At 33.7% G+C, this 20,176-nt stretch overlaps 1 long non-coding RNA gene across 1 annotated transcript; it reads right to left on the reverse strand.

Moving 5' to 3' along the window:
• Window positions 1-7,140: 7,140 nt before the first annotated feature.
• LOC118433668 lies at window positions 7,141-7,762 on the reverse strand. Its single transcript, XR_004833505.1, has 4 exons — window positions 7,697-7,762; window positions 7,511-7,624; window positions 7,375-7,420; window positions 7,141-7,281 (listed from the first exon to the last, which is right to left on the reverse strand). It is a non-coding gene; the product is annotated as an uncharacterized LOC118433668 (long non-coding RNA).
• Window positions 7,763-20,176: the final 12,414 nt, after the last annotated feature.

Raw genomic sequence — 20,176 nt, forward strand, 5'->3', positions numbered from 1 at the left:
TAATTTATTTTGACGGTGGGGCTGATGTGATGCACGCCATACGAAATAAAAATCCTTTATATAGGTATAGAATAAAATGCTTAACGCTTTTCTTTCTTGATTTATAACCCCCTGAACAGTGATACATACGTTATTACGGTTAATATTTTATTATGATAGGCTTTCAAAGCCATTGCTGGACCAGAAAGAATTGCAATTTGCAATTTGTATAGTAATTGGCGATAAGCATTCTTTGAGTAATTGATATATGAAATTATTTAACTTTGTCTTCCAGAAAAACCGCAGTAATATTTTAAAGTCCCGAGTTAAACGGTAGTGTACTAAGGTATACCGAGGGGAAGAAGTCATTGTCCTCCAATCCTGTCGATTTTTGCCATTCGCCTGTTAATATAATGTGCTATATTTTCGAAGGTTATTTGTTATTGGATACGCCCATTGGGTGGAGCGCTGCGAATCGCAAGAAAGTAAAATAATTTCGTATAAGAATATCGTTTATGATTTGGCAAACATTCGACATGCCCTGTTGGCGGATCATTAGGCAAATAAGTCTTCAAATCCTGTATCACGCAAGAATTTAACATAGCTTAAGCTTTTGCGTGATTTTATTTTGAAATAAACATTTTACTCACAGTGATGCACGAATATACATATTTGATTATACTACTCTCAAAAAACTTCGCAATTTCGGAGTATATATCATTGTAACATGGGACTAGGTTTTTTATTTGGTTTATTGAAGCTACTGTAAATACTAAATAGTTACTTATCCTTTGAACATCTAAAAAATTATATTGAATAGAGAATTCAGAAAAATAATATTGCAAACCCACATACACGATGAACTCGTATTTTCCGCAATTATTCAAACTTTGTTCAGTTTTAATTTTCATACCTTATATTACCCAAACGCTAGTTTCGTGTCAAGATAAAAGTTTAAATTATGAAGGGTTAATAACGTCAAATTTTCAACAACTTCTTGTTTCAAATTCTGATCTTCAGATCATACATGACGGAATACCTTCAGGATATTTTACCTTCGTTCAGGATAACTTTACACCGATGACCATAGTCCACATAGTAGTTATTAAAAGTACTTCACAAGGATTCAATTCTACCCAAATTCCGCTATCATTTGTAATAAATGTTATGAGAAGTCGACCCGGTCCCACGAAAATAAGCATCTGGATGGCAACATCACTCCTGTCCATAAAAAACGAAACCTATCCGCACATTGAAAATTACCAATATGTGTCCACCCATCAATACGGTTTTTCTTGCGAACCATTATGTGACAACAATCAAATTTTAGGTAGCAATTGGAATTTTGTTCATTCCCTAATTAACGTATACAACATACTTCCCACAATTTTAGACATAAGCCAACTATTGCCTCGATTTAACTTACGAAATGATTACGGCAACTTCTTCACTGCTCACATATCCCAAGAAGGCATTCAACTTTGTGTGAGAGGAACAGCCACGGTTTCCCTCGTGCTGGAGGATTTCACCTGCAGGACTCTAGACGACCGTAGAAATTTAATAGATTATGGGAAACTAAGAGGTCCGCCGAGAACTTGGACTGCAACATTTTGGGCAGACCAGAAGGAACTGGAGACCATGGAAAAACTACCTAGCCCTAAACTGAATCCATTCAACTCAAGTCGCACTTACTACTTCTATGATATTCCGTACTATTTGGCGGTTGTTGTAGTACAGGTACTAATGCCACAATTTCGATAAATAACCCCAGTCCACGTATCTACATTGAAGCCGATTATGATTATGGGACCAACGTTGAAAGAGAAATTGCTAATTACTACACCTATAAATTTCTAACTTGCTATTCAGAAAACTACCTAACTTTTGACTTTTACATAGCGCCATTCAAACTTACACTATGGCTCAGTTTGGGTATCAGTTTGGTCATTACGTGCATTATATTCATGGCTTACACTTTCATTAAGACTGGACGAGTTTTGTCTTCAATATCTTTGTCCTTTGTTTCCTTAGTATTTGACGACTTTACCAATATTACAAGCTCGATTAGAAATCAGGTATTTTATCGCTTAATATTCACGGCATGGGGACCAGTGGCCGTTTTGCTTATAAATTGTTACAGTGGTCTCATTGTGTCTGAACTTAACGCACCACTTCAAGCAGATCAACCAGAAGTCATTTATGATCTTCTATGTGAAAATAGACACATGCTGGACAACTATGTCGAAAATACTGTTTCTAACTATTTGAAAAAAGTGGGGTTCGAGAAATACAAAAAATACTGGGGTAAATACGATGCATGCCAGAGGTCGGGGTGTTTTACTCCATCGTTCAAAAATGAATATGCTTCGAATGAATGTTACCGCTTTTTCTCAGATTCTGTTGAAGATCCAGATACTAAAATTGGATCATATAATTTGTATTGTGCGAGGGCCGAGATCTTCAACGAGTTTCTGGAATTTGATATCACGAATAACCCGACATTTGAAAATCTAACGAAAGAAAACCTCCTTGAATTGCTTCTTACAAACCCCGCACACAGCTACATTCCAAGCGGATACAGTCATGAAAAGCAAAACTATTCTGCATCCGAATTGCAAGGTTTAGTTGAGAAGGATATGATCAATTGCAACGAGAAAAGTGCTTTCATCGCAGCCACTGAGATTGCTTTGGCTGAGAGGGACTTCCTGCGTCGGAACTATCCATCCAAGAAGTTTCATATTTGGAACACATTCTTTGGACCATTTAAATATGGCTGGTTATTTCAACCAGTTGCGGGGAGTACTACGTCGAGTGGTGTCTCCGTGGTGCATAGAAATTTCCAGGCATTAGTAGTATCAGGAATTTATGATCGAGTAAGAAACGAAATTCTTAGAGGCATGTGGCTAGGGAGAAAACCGGTGGCAAACGACACAACCGAAATAGTTTCAAAGATTGAAATTAACGGGAGAATTCGAACAATTTTTATCCTCTGCGGGGTACTTATATGCTTGGCATTTGCAGCTGTGTTGGTTGAGGGGTATAAATGTGAATATAATCTTCTTGTTAAAATGTTTTTTAAGTCGGCGTCGTTTCTTGTAAAATGTCGTAATTTCTTGCGTGATAATGGGATCACCTGTGGAAAAATTAAACGCAAAAGAAACTATTGGGCAGCTCCACCGGTCGTTAATAAAGTTTATATACCACCTCAACTCCCTGCTGCTGGTCCAAGATCACCTTAAAAACGTTTTGCCTCTTAACTAACTGTTCCTTAGTTCGCCTAGGTTCAACGCGTACTTAACGAGACAAATGGGGTTTGTTTTTAAGTTTTTGAAGATTTTCAAGTAAAATTATGATAACCTATTAATGGATGTTGGACTCATCATTTGGTGGTCAGTGTCAAATCAATAGGCCATTTCCTGACTATGACTCATCCTCAGATTTACCCGTATCATATACATAACTTTATTAAATTGACAGTATTTTACATTCTGATAAAGGGAAAACCGGTGACCTAAAATAGAAGCACAGAGATCAAAAATAATAATATCAAAAACAGCATCCAAGTAGGATGCTTATTAATTGCTTTCAAAATACTTGAGTATTTTGTCAAACTTGTCACAAGATCTGGGATAGTTTTACCCCGTGATTGTGCCTTATGTGATGGTCATTATTGAAAATTCTTTATTAGGAAAATTTATGTCAGAATCAACTTTCAAATATCAAATCTTTTACGTTATGTATGTAACTAATGACGTAACAAATTATAAAACTATGTAACACAATTGTATTACGTGAACATTTAAATAGATTCATATTCAGTAAAGCAAGAGTAGATTAATACTTAAATTGTTAAATATTACAACAGAATAAAAAAAATCTATCAAGTACTAATTGTGCAGCTTATGTAATGTGTTAAACTACCTAATTTATACTTAAAAAATTAAATCAATTCTTTGGCGTGTGCTTACTATAGTTTTTTCATCGTAATACAACAGTCATTCATCGATGTGTACCAGAAACATTTAATCTTGTCTATATCATTCGTTCCATGTTTAATTGTTATGATGATAAAAATAAGATGGTTTATTATGGAGTTGTGTACGAGGACAGTATTTATTATTAGATGTGAATTGAGAGACTATTCATCAAAGAGTTTCCGGAAGTTGCTGTTCATTAATTCAATGATACAATCGTTGATATACTAATTGATGCCCACCAAAAATCAGGATTAAATGAGTAATTATTTCTTCTTCCCAATATTGTGGGCGTAACTAGCCACCCCTATAGTTGAGTTCAGTTCCCATACATTGCTATCACCGATGTCAGGGAAGATCATCGCCTTCGCTCACCCCAAAGCAAATGTTAACATCATGTACGGTGAGAGATGATAATGGCATAATTTATTAAAAAATCGAACTTTGTCATTGTGAAGATCATGGTGACTATGGTCAATGTAAATTAAAGGCTTTTTATATCTGTTTTCTTACATTAATTTTTAAGGGGTGTGACCCAACATTGGTGTGACCCAACAACAACCCTACATTTTTCACATAATGTACTACCAAAACGTTTCGAGAATCATAAGTATATACTTAGCAATGTCCAACGAACTAAACCATGGACTTTAGTCTTAATTGTGTACAAGTTTTTATATGCTTAGACCCGCAGAATCACAACTGTTTTGCCTAAAAAAATTATTACTCAAATCACTAATAAATTTTTCCCTATACCTAAGCAACCAATCTACGTGTTATACATAGTAACCTGTTCTTGTGGAATTTAGTTTGTATGTAGAATAAGGCTAAATACTTAAATGAAATAATTAGATCATTCGAATGTGTACGCACTCATTTTCTTTCTTTGTCTTATACATTTTTCACTTATGAATCAAATTCCATTTCTTCTACTGAATTGAATCAGTGAACAAATCATCACCATCTTCCTTACAGTGATGAGTTGGCTTTTGTCTTTATTCCAGAATTCGCATCCTGTTATTCTAAAGTAATTTATGTTTCACAGCGTATGTATGTATGTATTTATTTATATAAATATGAGATGCGAGTTCAAATAAATAACTTTTTCGGTATTCCAATGCTTTTTGGCCATATGAATGATTCATAAATAAATTATTTGATAACTATGGTACTGTTTATACGGTAGATTTACTTTGTATATTTTCTATGATACTTAATGTCGTAATGATAAATGGAATGTGAAAACGATTTGTGCACATTGTATTAACGGAATAGTTACGAGTGCTAACCTGTACACTAATTTTACTGATTTTTATTCCATACATATGAAGCTTAATACCTCTTTTCCAATTTTACAACACCATGTATCGAATCTCCTACTTTAAATTTAAGAAATTACATTAATTCCTGGGCGTGTGTTTTATGTAATTTATTCTTATTAATTTAACAGTCACTCATCGTTGTGTATAAGAAACTCTTTCATTTGTCAATGTATATCATTCCTTATCACGTATGAGTTAAGGGCAAAAATTCTGAAATTCATAAAATTTTAAAAATTTTAAAAATTTTAAAAATCTCATTCTACTGAATTTGGAGGCATAACGCGCAAAGCAATGTTAAGGAGACTAATTAATTCAATTCTAAACTTGGAAATCAAGTTGTGTGAAGTTTTAAGTATACAATACATATCTATAATGAAATATTTCTTGTGTATGTAAATACAATACAATTGTATTAAGTTCATCTCTTTACGTTGAAATTCAGTGGGTGCCAGTAATAAAAATGTACTTGTATAATCTGTCAATAGAGAAAAACAATCAACCAATAACCAATTGTACTTCTTAATGTGTCCAACTTCCTAATTTATATTCAATAAATTACAGTAATTCTTTAGCGTGTGGCATCTATAATTTTTTCTTCTGAATTTAACCGTCAATCATTAATCTGTATAAATAATTTTTCATCATGCTTGTCATTCCTTTCCACGTTAAATTCAATGCCTAACAGGCCATGTTTATATGCATTTTGAAAAAAAATAATTTGGGAAATATGGCTTAATATTTCGCGATAACATTTCAATTACAGTATTATTATTTTTAAACATAAATGTATTGCAAGTAAAGAAGACGGGCTGCAAGTTGCATTTCTGATGAAAACTATATTTGATATAAAACACAAATTTTAATGCTACTACTAAAAATCAATTTAGTTCATGTATGTTACGGATTTGATCTTTGCATATCAATCTCATATATTATTTGTTTGTACGAACATGTACATAATACGTATTAATAAAGTATAACAATTCCAGTCAAGTGTTGACCTTAATGTTCAGCTTGTTCAAACATTTAACATTACACAAATAATGTTCCACTAACTATTTAGCATTGGTAAATCAAAAACAATAAAATAAAACAAAGTCATTAAAACAATAATTTTCAATATCGCCCATAAACAACCATTACCCAATTCGATGAACATGAGTACATATAAATATACAGATTCATTTAATATTATTCACTTATATTATTAACTGACTTACTATATGTATTCAACGAATTGCTTAATTAATTGCGTAATCTTGTACATATGTATTTATCACAAATGTAAATTTAAAAAAAATTTGAACCAAGTAACGTCATGCTTAAAGCAGTGTATTCATTGTTTTTTTAAACTTTCTTTCTTTCTTTCATAAACAAATCCAATACGAATTGAACAATTGAAACAATATTTTAAATTAATTGCACATCAAACGGTACTCAATAATTTTTACATTTATTTTTTTGATTACGATTGTCAGTATTGGCAGTACGTACACAAACACAAAGCTTATCAACACCCTCAATAATTTGTTAACACATAATTAGCATAATGCTGGGATCGTTGGCCGGTCTATCACACAGCTAAAAATGTTTGACGGGCTTGGTAGTAAGTTTATTGCCAGGCATGTACAAAGATAACAAGTTAAAATGGGCGAGTAGCAGAAACCCGTATAAAAGTAATTGTTACCAAGTCAAATAAATTTATTACAATGACAGTAGACTCGCATATGGTCTACATGATCCCATTTTTTGATTAACTGTTTAGAGTGTACTGATCTAAACTTAAAAGATATATTTGTAATTTTTACTCTGACAGGTGGATCAAGTGACAATGGCATGGTTCGCGTAACCAGACACAACCCGTTCCTGCGACACAGGTGCAGCAAATGGTGCGATTGCTGTGCCTGCACCCCAGTTTCTCACCCTTGCTGCTGTGACCCCAACTGGAATTCTGGTGGGATGGGCAGATTTTTGGACCCAACAGGTATATATCGCAGGAAGTAGAACTTATCGGCAGACGGGGATCAATTTTGTTATGAAATAGATTCTTTTAATTATATTAATAATTATTGTGGAATAAAGATGTGTTAACTGTTTACCTCTCTACTTTACTGGGCGTTTGAATTTATTACATCTTTTCATAATCTTAATTTTATAGAAAAATTTTTGTATTTATAATGATGTACTTAATGTTCACATTCCTTATAATTATTAGAAATTTGAAAAACCCTATACCTTTAAGATGATCATTTTGCTTTTTGCTCGAAACTTCCAGCTTGAAAGGCTTTCCCACACGAGCTCTTCAAATTTAACAGGAACATAAAGGGTGGCCTCCTTCAATGTACCAAACTAATGCATACAAATTTCAAAATACGATATCTCAATGAATACTTGACGTAAGTGGATGAAATTTTTTTATACCTTCTCTAATATCCACTGGACCTACCGTTTACGTTTAGCATTGGATTGATTCGGTCAGGGCGAGATTCTGTCAAATTTTGTAGCACCTCGATAGAAAGTGATTTCCACATTTTTGGAGTACACTGTGCCTATGTCTACGATGTAATGCCTGTTGACTCTGCAAACGTATTACATACATAATTTTATTGCATTTTTTCTTGAAAACACCTTATCAGAGTGCTGTAGGTCTCTAAAAAGTCGCTTTTACTACTTGAGGAAAAAGTGTCGACTTCGCATTAAGCGCGTCTTGGACCCTTCATGTGTTAAATAAAGCCTGCCCTGATTGCAATAAATTTTTCTACCAGAGAAGTTCGGTCACACAATCCGATAGAATTTAATTACTTTTTATTCCCATTGTATAGATTAAATCTTTACACGTATTTTAGTATATACCAAAAGACGTAAATACATTAATTTGCAAACAGGTAATTAAAACAAATTTAATTAACTTATGATCCTCTAATTGAGTTAATGCATACTTCTTACACCTTATTAAATATTTAGGACCTATCCCAAGTTCTAATTGGTAAATTCAATCCCAACTTTAATCCCACCATCCAATCCTGTCCCTTCATAACTTCGTGATACATACGACGGAAGAGATGTCAAACTGGTCTGGTCGTTATCCATCAGTGTAGACTTGTCACCACCAGATAACACCAAATTTGATCCCTGGTTACTCACCATTTCAAGCTTGACTTCATCCAACTTTCATCTGGAACTACCCTTGCCTTACCCGGGAAAATCCCGTGGCATGGTATTAGGGCAAAAATCGCAATATGAGTCCGATTTAGGTTCGAATTTGTCAAGAAATCCGAAAACTTCTCATCCCCAAATATAACTTGGGTATGAGGACGGTAGCATTGGCATGTGGGTCTATTAGCATTCATCTGATTAATTTGGAGGCCGAGGCAGTAGAAAAATACGAAAAACGCGACGCCGCTGTAGATCATGGGAATCATCAAGACGAAATACCAGTTTTGGTATACGGATACTTCGTAAAGGTCTACTTGTGGCGAAATAGTCCTGTTGGAGAAAACATTAGTCCAGAAGTTGGCCAAATGTGCAAAAACGAGTGCAAGCAAGTGACACATCCGTGCGTCATCCTGTACCAGACAATAAAGATAGATAGATAGATATTTATTCATGATTGATTTGGCGGCGGCCTTTACAATCGCAATAACATATATTATAAGGAATTTAACTTTATCGGGTCTTGGTCTTGATTCTTGGAATTTCAAGTTAAATTAAGTTACGTCTAGATTTAAATAACCTAGTTTAACTTAACTACTTAAACACTAGTTCTAAACATTAAATATAATTACTAAATCTGACAATTCTGGGATTCTGCAACATTTTTAAGGAAGAGATAAATATTTTTCATAGTTGTTTCATTCGGTTGTGATAATAATGTTATAAATTCAGTATTATTGTGCAAAAACTTAAGTCTTAATTCATTATATTTGGAACATTGGAAGAGGATATGATCAATATTTTCTATTTCACCAGTCGTACAATTTTTACACATTGGATCAACAGAGTCATCATAGAAGTTACGTAATGCTGCTAATTTAATAATTGTTTTACAAGTGAATTGAGGACATATTTGCTCTACATTGTACTATTGTTCTTGTGATCGGCCATCCTTGGTTAACATTTAGAAATTCTTGAGATTTTACGTGTGTATACAATAATTTATAATTCGGTATAGATGTACTATTTTGCATTTTAAAAATATCATTCTCCATCGACACGTTATAGATTTTACGAATACATTCATTGATTTGTAGCATTTTTTGACAGCAACTATCTAAGTCATATAATTCTGGGATGTTATCTAATACATACTTGGAGTTCCATTTTTCCAATTTTTGTTCTATAACTTTATACCAGTTTGCTTTCACTCCAGATTTGGGTTTATTTGAGTTAATTTTTAGCGACTCGAAACATTCACGCAGCAAAGTATTTCTGGGAAATTGAATAATCTTTCTAAAAAATTTCAATGTGTGTTTCATCACAGTCATCTCTACACAGTCAGTGTTACTTTCTAGTCTTAGAAACCATGCCGGCGTTTTCTGTGGCAGCTGAAATATATTTCTGAGGAACTTATTTGGGAAGATTTCAAGTTTTTCCGTAAGTTCTAGTCCCCAAATTGGAGAGCAGTAAAGGAGGACTGATTTTACTAGAGAGCTAAATAATGTAGTCCTACTTTTTAGAGTCTTGAGTTTACTTTGAAAGAATAATGAGTGAATCTGAGCTTCTGCACCTTGTGCTTTCTTTATAAAATTTACAAAAACCCGATCTCATCGTTTTAATTAATCGTGTTTTACATTTCAAGACTAATTTATTTGCCTTTGTACACCATTTTTGTTAGATACGTGAGTGTTACAATTATAAACAAATGTTATGACATTTACTGAATGAGTTAATTATGTGGTAAAAAAATAATAGGTTGGGTAGGGGCACTTGTTTAGATAGGATCCTTCCTAGGTATTTGTTTTTTTGTAGGATGAAATGACTTGATAACAAAATTGAATGACATTCGAATTTTACAAGGCCTTGCTTGTACAGCGTATTTTCCCCTGTACCTGACCACTTTATCACTTCCATTTCATACAATAGTTTGGTTAGAGTCAGACCTGTAGTACAGTTTCACGTTAACCCATCCCCTTTCTCTCCGATTACCCCCCCCCCTTCCCCAATCATAACCTGAATAATAATTACAGGGATGTCTATCCTTATTTGCTCAGACTAAAAACTGGCCTAATTTAGCGCTTGAGAAATATTTTGTAATTTATGTATTTTTCTTTATAAACATACTTCCCACAGTACCACAAAACTTTTAGATTGGGAACATTGGTCGAAAAATGCCAAAGATATTGACCCTTGAAGTCTAACCTCTCTTAAAACACTTTTCCAAAGGAGAATTGTCCCAGAGAAAAATTGTCGATATGTTTTAGTCATCCGGATATATTGTTTCTCAAAGAACAGTATTTAGAGAACTTAATTCCGTAGGAATAAGGAGAAAATATAAATTAGCATGACTGCCAGCGCCTGCCAAGTTTCAGCCAACAAAAAAGGCGTCGCGTACCGTTTTTCGAAAAATCGACGCCCTGACAAGCAAAGAAAACCCTCTGACCCAAAACCAAATTGCAAAGGTTTGTAAAATATCTAGCTCACATGTGGGATTACCCATTAAAAACAAACTTCAAAAAAGTTGACGATAAAGGACAAAGTTTAACGACTAAACGAGGCTCACAAGCAAAACCGGAAATCCAACTTCTGGAGGCTGTATGAGGACCTTCAACAGGAGGAAAATCGGAGTTTGTTGTGACACTTGACGAGGCCCTTTTTTATGTCCAAGATTTCAAAGGAAAAAGAAAAATATATTATCACAAACCAGGAAAATCGGACCCCGAATTTGTGCAAGAAAAAAAGAGAAGTTTTGTAAGAATTTATGGTGGTGGCATCTAAAAGTGGGCGTGACGTCTTACGTCTTATTAGAGTGCCACACAAAGTTAAAATAAACGTAGACTATTATATGGCTAAAGGTTTGAAACCAATTTTAGAAAAATAAATCCCACAGTTTTGTGCTGGTGAAACGGACAAGGGGGGTTAAAAAATACATTTTTACATATATTATTAGAACGCTCCAAACTCATCAACATGACGGCGTGAGTTGCTCCAGTAGAGACAGTCACTGCTTTCATCAAAGAATACAGATGAATCATATTTTACATACAAAGATGACATTTCGTTTAGGATCTGTAAAAAAAAGTCCAGAAAAATTAGGTTATATTATTATTATTAATATTAATACTGAATAATAATAAAAATAAAAAAAAATACAAAAGTAAAGGTGGTTTACCTATAAATCGTAAATTCTCTTTCTCCACACAAACGAACCTTTTGCTACCATTGTTAAATTCATCATATTCGTGATTGAATTAGATCGGAGCGGTGCCACAATTTGCAGGTTTTAGGTTTGCTAACTAACCTAACCTAACCTTTCGTGCTCCACCTTCGTAAATCAAAGATTGTACATATTGTCCCCCTTTAATTTTGGTTGTAATGGTAAGTCCGGTGTCGGTCAACTTTACAGGACAAGAGTCGATCAACTGGAACGATTTATTATGCTGATCTATTGATGAGACGATTATGAGGAGAAAGTTTTTATCTATATTTTGACGGGCAACTGGGTCCTTGTCGAAACTCTCCAACATTTTGGCCATAGTAGTGGCTCGGAATTTACTCTGTAAAAAATAAGACTGTATGTGTAAATATATTTAATTACATCACGTTAGAAAAATTGATTAATAGTTACAAGAATTATAATAATATTCTGCTTACCAGGTCGTCTTTATTATTCAGGATGGCGAGAGTATCACGTTTTGGATTAACTTGCATGATTAGATGGAGTGGTGTGAGATTATGAACTAAATTATTTTATCAACAATTAGTGAGTACTGGAAAAATTAATACAGTAAATAATTTAAACGAATATTTTTTTACAGCTCAGATGTTTGAATAATTGCGTACTTGCTGTACTCGCTTGATCAGAGAGAAAGGAAGAGAGAGAAACGGGGTGAACAAAGGGAGAAGGGTTGTGTCAATGCCATGATGCGTGCATGTATGAATTTTAATAGCTAATCTAAAGATTTGAATTAACGTCGTCATTGTTTACATTCAGTAAAATAGTTTAGGTTAACACGCATGTGTAAAATGATTTATCAGATTCCCATATTCAACATTTATATGTTGCTTCATATTATACCCACTTATGCATTTTTGCATAATTTTAGTATGATTGTAAAATAATTATTTACATAAAGTTCATGGGTTTGTTATTTTATGCTAATTTAATTCAGACAAAAATTGCGAAAAAGCGTGATTTGTAAATCCTTCAGGACTGTAAGGCGTGATTAAAAAAGCGTGACTTTGTCTCACCACGCCTGTCAGGTTAGACTAGTTGAGCGGGAAGTTCTAAAATTAGACTATGTTACGACCGACATATGGGAGGTTAGGTTAGAACTGGCCGAACTAAAAGTCTGAAAGGTTCTTGCTTTACGTACTTTGAAAAGAGAGGATACAAAGGATACTTTTTACTTTTTAAAATGGCAAAAGCGTTAAAAAAGGACGTTGTAGCAATTCCCAATCGTGGAAATGATTTGGTAAGTTTAGTTGACTAGGTACTGTTTTTGAAATTGTTATGAGACATTATTTTTCTTCTCCTAACCTTACTACACCAACACAAATTAACCTTTTGTGGCAGATAGATTTCAATTTTCCTAAAATAAATGTGTAAAATACTAATTTCGTACGTACAACGCTTACAGGAAAATATCCGGACTTTAACTTTCTCCAACATCATTGAACGGTTAGATGACGTTGGCATCCAGGATCGTGGTAACGTTACGGTGTTTACATTGATTGTAACGACGACAAAGGAAATACAAGATGAATGGATATCTGTCATTCAGAATTGTTCAGCAAAGCTAAGTAAATCATGGTTACGTTTAACAAGGGTTATCGAGGCTCCAAAAAGACTCTTCCTTTATAAAGGAGAAACTGGGAAGGTTTTTTACATATAAACTATAGAAGTTCGGAAACAATGGTTTGATTAAAAATGCTTTCTTTTTTTGTATTTTTACACGTAGTATGTTGGCAGCATCACCCTCATAACTACGAGACGTCTCAGTGAGGATGCAGAATTGTCTGATTTTTTCCCAGATCTGCATGTGATTTGTGATGTCGACATAAGGAATGAAGATACCCACACGCTTGAACATGCCTTTAAGATAGTATCTAAAATAGTAATATCCTTCTTAACTTTATAGGTTTTTTTACTATAACCCTGTGTAAACAATTCTTATATTTTACATACTATTTTTAGCCACACGGATTTAGTAAAATTGTTATCACTTGATCTCTGTCAACGCCAATATGGAACAATATTGTAAACAATTTTGTGTGTTTTGTAAATTGTAAAATTATCCGGAGCATTTACTATATGGAAGGAGGACATGAGTTAGAGGGAGGGAATGCAATGGGACAGATAAAGGCAATACAGGACTGTGTTGAAGGACTAAAGAATAAAGTAGACGCAGAAGAAATTGTTGTCATTTGGAAGACAAACCCACCACAAACAGTACCGGATTGTTTCGATTTTACTTTTGATGATGGTAATGTTGTACAAATTGTGGCACCGGTTGAACCAACTAGTAAATTGGACTTGGTAGGGTTCAAAAAAGGTTCAAAACAGTTATATTTGTAAGAGTCGACGACTTAAAGTTTATTTGTTAGTAACTCTTTTTACATATGAAAATTATATTGTGAAAAAATATATTGATTCTGAAATTTACAATTATATATTGATGGGAAAAGAAACTTGGTATTTGTTGGATATGACATTGATCATCATGACTCTGCAATATTTTTTGACTCGGATGAAGATTGTCGGATTTGGAACGACTTTAACGCCCACATCTTTTTGCATGGAACTTTCTATTAACAATAATAATAATCATTAAAATGGACTAGATTTTTGTAAAGAATTAATGCTTTACATATACATCCGTTATATTGTTTACTTAGTTGGCCATTGTTTTTTTTTAATAGTTGATATTAGATTATATTACTTCGAATCATCGAATTTATTAGGTTACATCTCTGCCACAGACGTCTTTATAAGTTTTTGTGGTGTAACCATTCCTCATTCATGTGCCCAAATAAAAATGTAAGTGATATGTAAAAATATGATTTCTGTTTAATGTGATGGATAGTTTTTTTATGCAGATTGGATATGTCGTATAAAATCATCACACCTTTATAATAATACATAATGATATGGAACCAGACCTCTGAAACAGGGTTTCGATTGGTATCAACCAAATTTCCCAGGGTGGGAAAAAGAGGGAAAAGACACTTTCTACCATCCATCAAAAATGTGTGGGAAATGGGTAAAATGGAAAAAACGGGAAAAACTCAGTTTTTAAGATGATTTCAGTGATTTGAAAAATCTTTTGAAAAATATATTAATGTGTGAACCTAAATACATGTTCATATTTTTTATTAAGCTTTGAAAAAATGACGGTCACACACTTCAATTTGGAGAATTTCTAAAATTTACATGTATTTATATGACAAAATCTGAAAAAATTCAAAACTTTCAAAAAATATCCGTATTACATATCAAAATTTTCAGAATTTCATGGAGATGACGAATATGAAGTCCAATTCCGAAAATATTGATTATTAAGAAAGTTAGCTTTCCCCATAACTAAATACATGGGCAGCCATATTTTCCCATTTTGGACGGTAAAAACCACTTTTTATCATATTTCCCGCTTTTTCCTACTTCCCATGGGAAAAATGGTTTTGAACGGGAAAAACGAAGCCCTGCTCTGAAATATATGTAGGCAATTTGTTAAGCTAAACTTTTCAATTTTTTTGTGCAAAAAAAGGTTTTGTGCAAAAAAATTACATATCTTTGAATTGATTTAGTCTACATAATTCATTTACTCTAACTTGTCTCCTCATATATAAAACAAAGCACACAATTCATAAGTATATGCATACGTCTTTCTATATGTATATATAATTCATCAATTGATCAAAACAAACAAATTAATCATTTAACGGTATGGTTAATTTTACAATTGCGTGTGTAAAAAATTCATTTGTTGGTTTGATGGGATAGATGTAGACTAATTGTTTTCGAAATATTCTATAACAAAATGTATAATCCAACTTGTACTGATGATGTCACATAACGTTACATTCTAGTCATAATTTTTATCTGGGCTATCCAATTTTTTTCCTTGTGACATTAACCTAAAAAATATTTTGTAAATTTTTGTTACTAAAAAATTATCCATGTATGCATAGAGAAACATATATATGGTTTTAGAAAAATTATCATGCCTTTGTCAATCTCTTCTAAAACGAGATTCATCTGGTGAGCACGGATTCGTGCCACTGCCCCTTGTCGAACGTGCAAATCCGAACTAGATAGGTCCTGGAAAACTGTAGGTGACAAACCTTCTGACTCTAGTAATATCTCAAGGAAGAAACAATTCAAAGGCCCACAATTCTTTTTATCGTTTCTTCTTGGGAGTTGTTTACAAATCTTGCAATTCTTTACAAGTTTCCATTCAAGTCCGTAGGGTCCATGGTTAATTGAAGAAGTTAGGTTGAGGTACTCTGCAATTTTCTATACAAAAGTGACATGAGATTTCTCTATAAAACATTTTAAAAAATTTTATGACATTGCAAAAAAAATATTTGTTCCATACTTGCAAGTTTTCTTTTACATCAGTCTCCACCGCCTTGGTCGTTACTCCCATGGGATCAAATATCTCTATAGATTGTGTATTTTTTTCACAAATAATCCCGTACAAAAATGATGTGTCTAATCCTGCACACCTAGACAGGCAGTACATGCAGAACCATTTCTGCAGATTGTTGTGTGTCGATTTATGCATAAAGATCGTGTCCAGCATATTCGACAAATCTAATTCTGCATATTTCGACAATATTTTTATTCATGAAATTTTCTGCATACATTTATCCGACTATTCCTGCGTAAATTAAGTGGCGAGTATTTTATGCATAATATATAAGGTCGTGTTCTGCCTAGTTCTGTCTGTCTGTCTAGAACGAACTAAATTTGTGCTACGACTGATGGAAAGATGAGACTAGTTATGCTCAGATCGAAAATGTGGGCAACAAGTACTACATACAAGTATTTGCAATATTAATTTATTCCAATTCTACACTGTTCATTAGTTGCGTAATATTAGTTAGTTTAAAAATTTCATTAAAGTGGGTAATATATTTCCTAGAGACTATATTTTCCGTCGATAGTATCCTTACGTGATCACTAATTCCAACAACTTTTGACGATATGGTGGAATATTTTTCTTCAGAAAGTGTCAACTTTTTAACTAGGACAAACGCTTCAGTTGATTCATTGAGGTTAATTATTCTTTCAATGATATACATACTTCCGCTGATGTTTACAACTGAATTAACTCGCTTGCTGGTATCTCGGTGCACAGTGTTATATAGTTTTCCATAAATTATGAATGATTTAAAACTCTGTCCTTCTGACACGTTATAGCCTAATTTTAACATTTTTTTCTTTTCGTTTGAACTAAATATATAAATCCTTCCAGCTTCTAGTAACGTACAACTACCAACTAGAATTGATTTTAAACATAATCGTCTATTGTCCATAAGGGACTGGAAAAAGTCTAAACCACCACTTTTTGCTCAGTAATTATTTTTCTAGTGACCTGCAACCCCACGTGCTGCGTTCCCGAGAAAGATTTACAAAGGACCCCATTGAAATTTTCGAATTGGAACAAAGAATATGCCCACAAAGGACCCAAATTTTCTACGCAATCTGCAGCATGACTTAATAAATGAACATTAAATGTACAAAAGGAAAGACTATACAAATTTGGTACTACTTCATTAAATTTGAGAAGCAGTCCCCTTGCAGTTAGAATATCTTCGTGCTTGATTTGGTCTTTTGAAAGAAGGCAAACCGCCGTAACCAACTTTCCAAAATGATTTCTGTAGCAATTTGGTAAAATTCCACTTAAAATGGGAATGGAAATTAGCATCCATGTCTTCCATTCGCTGGCCTTCCAGTATTTAACGTCTTTCAGTTCACGCAATGTCCTCCGGCAGTCGTCAGGAACTTTGCAAAACTTTATTCTTGCGTTAATTTCTTGTGATCGATTTCCAATATAAAATGCTTCATTGTGCCGTTTAGAATCCAACCAGGCCAAAGTGATTGTTCTTACAACACCCAACATGCATGTATGCATGTAGTCAAATGTAAATCCTTGTACAATATCAAATTTTGGTATGAGTAAGAGTTTTGATGCAGCTTTCACTGCAAACACTGTCGGTGAGGATATTCCATTTTCTAGATTTTCTTGTAGACTTCGCAGATGATTTTTGAACTCAGCATGACTACGCCGCGTTGCTTTTTCTTTAGGGTCAAAAATCCATTTATGGCTTCTCTCACTGAGGTTAAATGTTTCCCCCCTGACTAAACACCATGGACAACTGTATTCTCCATTAAATGGGTTTATACATTGTATCTGACATCTAGCCACAGAATCGGCCGAAAACATAGAAAAAAACACTTTACTTCGATAAACTTTATTATCATTTCTCCATTCAATTCCTGATTCAGCTAACTCCTGACTCTGTTCAAGCAGGGGTCCCAAGAATGTGCCAAAATTTGGTTTTTTGGTTCCAAACCAAAGTCCGACTAGCAAGGTGTTCTTCCTTCGTAATGGATAATCCAATTCATTTATTGAGATAAGTAGAGGCCAAATAGAAAATTGAGAAGATTTAAAAATTGCAATTCCGTCAGAGTTCATTGAGCAGGTTACATATGTCTGATCGCTTAATTCCCAGATTCTTGTATAGCTTTCCATCAGGGATGTCATGAATGTCGACATCATTATGATTTGATCGTCGAGTTATATTTTTTTAAATTGATGCTTGTACTGCAACATTCTTCAAAAGATTTTCAAGCAGGTCTCTGATTTTAAAAGAGACAAAAAACTTCCCGTTCTTGATAAGACGATTTGGGTCGACTGCAGCCTGGCATGATTGGCATTGATCTGAATTATCTACCACTAATCCTTCACATTTGTCGCAGTAAATATTTTTAATTGCCGAACCAAAATCTAAACCGATTGACTTGTCCAACAAGAAAGCAGACGATGGTATTGTTGTCCACTGGAAGGTGAAAGTTGAGGAGAGGGTCATTTGTGGCAGATTGGGTTAATTTGTGGCGAATTATATAAGCAAATATTAATAGGCAACTCTCTCCTGTTGTAATTTTGGCTGTCGGACGCAATAGATTTGCAGGTTGATTCTGTTAAAAATGTTCATAATAAATCGACTAATTAATAATATGATATCCTGTATTATAGTTAGGCTCACTGAAAAGTTTTCTTTCTCATCACTTGATTCAACATTGCTGCTTTCCTCATCGCTTAGTGTTTGTTGACATTCGTCCTCCCCTTTCAAAATTTAATTTAGTGCGTTACTTTTTTTTACTTAAACAGGTCATAGTTATTGTTCATACCGGAATTTGGTCATAATTACTGAAATCGTCATTTTCTTCTACAATCTTTTCCGAAATTTCAGTTATCTGAATCTCGTCGCGATTGATTTCAGGTTGCGATATCGACCTAAGTAATGAAATCTTCTTGCTCTGTGATAAAGGAATACATCATCTTATTATGGTTTTATTTGATAATATTAATAAATTTGATTCCGCATAATTACTTTTTTTTACCAACGACACCATCCTTGCTCTAGTCCTTCTAGGAATAGGGGTTGAATATTTTTCGGCAGGGGTCAGAAAATACGCTTTATAAGATTTTCTACTTGACATAATAATAATCATAAATTAGCAAAAGACATTAATTTAGGAAAAGAATTAATTTAGGGAGACAATATATTACAACAACCATATGACGTATATTTCTTCAGAAGATGCAGCAGTCTAAATCTCGCGATGCAGAAGTGGTGGTACAGTTAACGTGTGGCATGGATGTAGTTTTTTGTTCTTGTCAACTATCTCTGTTCCAGTTTAGCAATTTATTGAATAAATTTATGAACATAGTGTAAATGGATAACTTGTTAATTGAGTGGGTGGGTGAGGACACGAGAAGTTTCTCGGTAGTGTCGATAGACAGGTTAGCTGATGGTGCATTAAAGTCATCTGGTCGAAAACTTATTGGGAAGACACTTTCAATTATTTGGACACGAGGAAAGGAGTACTTGGGAAGAATTTTAAACATTGGTAATTTCAATATTAAAGTAATTCAAAGTAGGATATAAATTATCAAACATTAAATTATTTAACAGTACAAATCAATTAAATTTAGGTCAGTTTGACGAGTTAAATGTTGAAGCAGATGAGCGAGCAGCACAGGTCAGCGTCGAGGAAATGTCACAAAAAGCCAAAGCAGGAAAGAAGCGTGGTAATTCTGGAGAAGACAATAATAAGGCGGAAATAAGTAAGGAAAATATGATGATAATTCTCGTCTATAGTTTTCGGAGTTTATGAGATAAATTAAATTTACTGTTTATGTAACAGAAACGAGGAAATCTCGCAGAAATGGATCACCTGACTGTGGTAAAAAGATTGCTGAAATCCTCTCTCAAATGGATTATCCAAATACCGAGGACATTCAAATAGCTGATCATAATGAGACCAGCGTGAACGATGAAACTTATGACCTAAATGAAGCAAGTAGTTATAAGGGTATTTTATATATAGTAGTTTCAATCATATAATCTTGGTCATGATTAATTATGAACTATGCAATTTACGATTTTCAATTCAGGAAAATACAAATCTCTTAAAATTAAATATCGTGAGCTAAAGGCAAAATATAAGGA

The sequence above is a fragment of the Folsomia candida genome, unplaced genomic scaffold, assembly GCF_002217175.1.
Source record: "Folsomia candida strain VU population unplaced genomic scaffold, ASM221717v1 Fcan01_Sc067, whole genome shotgun sequence".
NCBI lineage: Eukaryota > Metazoa > Arthropoda > Collembola > Entomobryomorpha > Isotomidae > Folsomia > Folsomia candida.